The sequence below is a fragment of the Balaenoptera ricei genome, chromosome 1 (assembly GCF_028023285.1).
Source record: "Balaenoptera ricei isolate mBalRic1 chromosome 1, mBalRic1.hap2, whole genome shotgun sequence".
Lineage (NCBI taxonomy): Eukaryota > Metazoa > Chordata > Mammalia > Artiodactyla > Balaenopteridae > Balaenoptera > Balaenoptera ricei.
In genome coordinates this window covers 185,501,420-185,507,062 of record NC_082639.1, presented here as the reverse complement: position 1 = coordinate 185,507,062, position 5,643 = coordinate 185,501,420, and the positions used below count along the sequence as shown (strand labels likewise).

Genomic DNA, 5,643 nt, shown 5'->3' with positions numbered 1-5,643 from the left:
ATACCTTAACATGTAATTATCTTTATTAGACTAGTCACCTCCAATGATCATAAAGGAATGGGAAAAAGAGCCAACACATGGAGATGGTCCTTAACAGAGATTCGAGATTGAGAGGGGGGAGAGGGGTCATGGGAGGGTGGGGCTCAAGCATTTGAAGTTTAAAAGCTTTGGAAGGATAAAAAAATAGTGAAAGGGAGGGTATTTTTGGCCACAAAATAATCTGAGATTCAGTTTCCACATGCCACAGTACTATCACTGCATAAAGAGATTTGGGATGAAAGCCAGATCAAGAAGTGCTTAGCACTATGATTTTGCCTAGTGAGCACTTTTCTAAAAAGTCTCACTAATTAATTAACATGTAGGGTTTTTTTCCATTGTTTCTTTCTTCCCTTGCCCCTTCCACTGTTAGAAAGAAATCCCAAGAAAATGGCCTTCTGGCCACCAATATAATTTTGAAGATGAAGATCAGAGCCCAAAATTCTTTCTAATTTTTATTTAAACTAGATTTCAGGCCTTGAATAGAAACTCTTATTGTTCTCCTATCATTCTTTCAGTGAAAACACAGCTTAGATTTCAAGTTCCGAATACAGAATACTTTTAACATATGAAAAATACTTGTGTAAGAATGATCAATTTGTTTATTGCTTCAAATTTAATTTTAGCTTCTATGGCAATGTTAGCAATTAGCTATGTGAAATGCTATTAAGTACAATGAGCTTGTTACAAATATTTCCTAAAGAATAGAAGCAGAAATACTAAAATAAATGCTTCAAGTAAAGAATTACAAGAATAGGGACTTCCCTGGTGGTCCAGCGGTTAAGACTCCATGCTTCCAACGCAGGGGACCCAGGTTTGATCCCTGGTCAGGGAACTAGATCCCGCATGCTGCAACTAAAGATCCCGCATGCCGCAACTAAGACGCGGTGCAGCCAAATAAATAAGTAAATAAATGTTTTCTTTAAAAAAAGGAGCTATTAAAAAAAAAAAAGAATTACAAGAATAGGGCCTCCTCTTACTGATTACCAGTGTTTATGTATGTGAATGTATGTATATGTATCACCAGTATGTATGTATGTATGTGTATATATATATATAATACACACACACACACACATATATATCACCCGTAATATTGGCTTCAGAACTGTTCTAAATGTTAAAAGAATAAAATTAAGAAAATAAATAACTTGATGCAAATGCAGTCTTAAATCTCTGTAGGAAATTGAACTCAAAATCAAGATATAAAATCATTTAGAGGATATTTTTGGCAAAGATAATCTTTCAGGACCAGAATTCTTTGACAGAAAGAAGCACCAATTTCAATTTGCAAAAAGCCACTCAGGTGTGAAATGTGTCTTTCTCCCCAAAGCCTCCGTTCCATTGGTGCAGAGTTCAGTCAGTACCATGTACCCTGCATCACCTCAGCTACAACAATAAATGTGGGCATATTCTCAACTTTAAGTATATCCAGCCATGACTACAGTAATTGTGAAGCTTCAGTGACTTTATTTTCACTTTGAATATTTCCTTAAATTATCAACTCAGGTGTTTTTATTTGGCAATTTCTTATCAGTGATACACTTAACCATAAATCAATGAGAAATGCTACTTTCAGAGAGAAAATGGCACAAATATCTCACACATTTACTCAGCATGCAGTTGACAGGTCTATTAATTCCATCAGTATTTACTGTATATTCTTTTGCAAGAGACAAAATAAATTTGTTTGCCTCATTCAGTATAACTTAGTTTTATAAGAATGCACTCTTATAAAACATCACAGAAAGGTTTACGGCAAAAAGTACAAAGGAAAGTAAACCTTTCCTTACTTGGCATATTCACTCTCACACAAGAGGTAAAGAATAGATAAGAGCTTATATTCAAGAAGAGGGTGAAAGAGGAAAATACACAGATTCACAAATAGTCCCAATTTACTGGGTGAATAACAGAAAAAAAACAATCAACCTATTAGGTCTCCCCATCGTATGATAAAATATCATGCAACAAAATGAAAGTAGTCTTGCAAATCAGAAACCCTAGGTTTGGATAACAGTCCCGACACAAGCTAGGGGGCCTTGGGAAAGTCATATAATGTCAATGGGATTCAGTTTCATTATTTGCAAAATATTAAAGTATCTGTATTTTAAAGACAGCATAAAGCTTAAATAATTATCTAGCACCACAGCCTGGAACACAGTAGTCTCTCAATTAAATATACATAAATGAATATTTTTCCTCTAACCTTTTCTGATTTTTTATCACTTTTTTTCCTTTCTATTTAAGTAATATATTTCTGTACCCATACATTTAATGTTAAAAACTCTATGTATGGGAAGCAACTACAAACAAATGGAATCTTACTTATGTTTTTTGTGTCATCTCTAATCATTTTTTCCTAAGTGCATTACAGTCACTCATTTCTGTCAGTTAGCTTAGGTCTGAAAAGTCCTATACAGCATTTACATTTTTGTAAACCGTGGCAATTGACTAGACTCACAGAATGACCTTTGATTGTAGAAAGTACAGATCTTCATTTAAGCAAAAAAGTAGTAATTCAATAAGTATTCTAATAGTTGCCTCCTGTAAATGGATATTCACCAAGCTTTTAAGTCACATTAGATAATATATCTGAGGAAGGAGAAGGAAACGTAGGGAAGGAAATCAAAGATAAAGTGAGGAATCATGCATATGATTGTCCTAGGAGACTATTTTCAGGATAAGAACACTTCATTAATAGACAGCCTACAACTAACAGTTACTTTTTTTTTTTTTTTTTTTAAATATGGAACGCTTCATGAATTTGCGTGTCATCCTTGCGCAGGGGCCATGCTAATCTTCTCTGTATCATTCCAATTTTAGTATATGTGCTGCCGAAGCGAGCACCTAACAGTTACTTTTTAATGACTATAATTATCTTATCATGGAAAGAACACTGGATTTAGAGCTAGATGATTAGTTTGAGTCTAGTAACTACTCTCAACATATAAACTTGGTCAAATCTCTTAATATTCTGCAATCTAATTTTCTGCACATATAAAATGGTAATAATCACCTCTTGTGAACCTGAGTTGTTATATAATTTAAGGTATATTAAATGTATATGAAAATGATTTCTAAATAGTAAGCAGCATTATAACTATATTATCAGTATCAGTGACGTTGAAGATCTTTCCCAAGGGAAAGATAGAGAGGTATCTTGTCACTTAGTGAGTTAACTGCCACAAATGGAAATTCTCCATAATGAAAAAAGAATGAACACAGTCTGAAAGACCCTTCCACCACCTCTACTATGTACAAGTCTCATAATTTCATTTTCTCATTTGTAAATTAGGGATTGTCATTATTACTTAATAAGGTCATAGGTTGTAACTGAAATACCGCACATAAATAGTCTAGCCGAGTACACACTCTCATTCAATGCTCCAATTCTACTGTTCATTTCTAAAAACCAGGACTGACCTCAAACAAAATAGTGAAGTACTTTGCCTTCAGGGACCCAAATCTCTCTCCACTCTGGGTAAACAAGCTATCACAGCACTCCTAGATCCTGACCCTATGGTAGTCACTCTGCTTCCCTGTATTCAAGAGTCTGTTGTGAGTCATCACTCAACGTTTAGGGCCCACCTCTGATGAGCCAAGCACAAAAATTAACAAAATACCCCTGCCCTCGATGTGCTCCCACTGAAAGCAAAGAGGTACCTAAATGTTCTACACAGGGAGAGTGAAGTCAGAAGTGGAAGATTTCTCCAGCAGGACATTAGAGAATGACAGCACTCATGCAGAATCAAGCCTTTTCTGATGTGCTTTAGAATCCCTTCACAGCAAACAGCTCTCCAGCCTGTATGTCTTTACACTTCTGATGAATGTTCGTATGTATTCGGTCATATTTTTAACTACAGGAACATATATTTCTGCTATGAGAAAAATCTATTTGGATACCACTGAGTAAAAGATTAACACAGGGAGAGAGATTTAAACGTTAATAAAATGTTAATAAAATGTTAATAAAATGAGGATGACAATCAATATAGATTCTCTTCTCAGTCATCAGAAAGAAGGAAAAATATGTTATGGGTGGAAAAATAACCATTAACATTGATCATGTGCTTTAGGGACAGATTTTGATTATTTAGATTTTGTAAATTTAAATTTTGTAAATTTAAATTTTGTAAATGAACTTGCTGAACTCAGAAAGATATACTGATTACAATAATTTTCTATACATAGGACTCAGGAAAGAAGAATTTTGGATGTATGTATCTATTTTTTTTAGTCAGCATCAGCATGTCAACAGATCTTGACTTTTATTTACCTACCTATTTAAATAGAAAATTTCAGAAAACTTTTATATTAAGAGAGACAGAAAAGGAGACACTTGAGTGTGAATTTCCCAAGGACTTCTATTAGAAAGACTGCACATTAATGGATAAATTTGAGAAATTAGGGTTGGATCCCAGGTGACAATGATTTGAGAGAATACTAAGCTGTTTTCAAGCTTCATGAACTGAATGACTGCAAAACATAGGAGCTGTGAATCTTAAGGGAACTAATCCAGGGTCATGTGAAGACAATTTTAGCGGAAAAGGACACAAAATTAGCTAGTTTCTCAACATTTTTTTTTAACATCTTTATTGGAGTATAGTTGCTTTACAATGGTGTGTTAGTTTCTGCTTTATAACAAAGTGAATCAGTTATACATATACATATGTTCCCATATCTCTTCCCTCTTGCCTCTCCCTCCCTCCCACCCTCCCTATCCCACCCCTCTACGAGATGAACAAAAAGCACCAAGCTGATCTCCCTCTGCTATGTGGCTGCTTCCCACTAGCTATTTTACAGTTGGTAGTGTATATGTGTCCATGTCACTCTATCACTTCGTCCCAGCTTACCCATCCCGCTTCCCGTACCCTCAAGTCCATTCTCTACAACTCCGTCATTCCCTAGGTTATTTTTTTTTAACATCTTTATTGGAGTATAATTGCTTTACGATGGTGTGTTAGTTTCTGCTTTATAACAAAGTGAATCAGTTATACATATACATATGTTCCCATATCTCTTCCCTCTTGCCTCTCCCTCCCTCCCACCCTCCCTATCCCACCCCTCTACGAGATGAACAAAAAGCACCAAGCTGATCTCCCTCTGCTATGTGGCTGCTTCCCACTAGCTATTTTACAGTTGGTAGTGTATATGTGTCCATGTCACTCTATCACTTCATCCCAGCTTACCCATCCCGCTTCCCGTACCCTCAAGTCCATTCTCTACAACTCCGTCATTCCCTAGGTTATTTTTTTTTAACATCTTTATTGGAGTATAATTGCTTTACAATGGTGTGTTAGTTTCTGCTTTATAACAAAGTGAATCAGCTATACATATACATATATCCCCATATCTCCTCCCTCTGGCATCTGCCTCCCACCCTCCCTATCTCACCCCTCTAGGTGGTCAAAAAGCACTGAGCTGATCTCCCTCTGCTATGTGGCTGCTTCCCACTAGCTATCTATTTTACATTTAGTAGTGTATATATTTCCATGCCACTCTTCTCACTTCATCCCAGCTTACACTTCCCATTCCCTGTGTCCTCAAGTCCATTCTCTACATCTGCATCTTTATTCCTGTCCTGACCCTAGGTTCTTCAGAACCTTT

At 35.9% G+C, this 5,643-nt stretch overlaps 1 non-coding gene across 1 annotated transcript; it reads right to left on the bottom strand.

Moving 5' to 3' along the window:
- Positions 1-2,776: 2,776 nt before the first annotated feature.
- Positions 2,777-2,883, bottom strand: LOC132355158 (U6 spliceosomal RNA). The gene has a single exon (XR_009499546.1). It is a non-coding gene; the product is annotated as a U6 spliceosomal RNA (small nuclear RNA).
- Between the last annotated feature and the right edge of the window lie 2,760 nt (positions 2,884-5,643).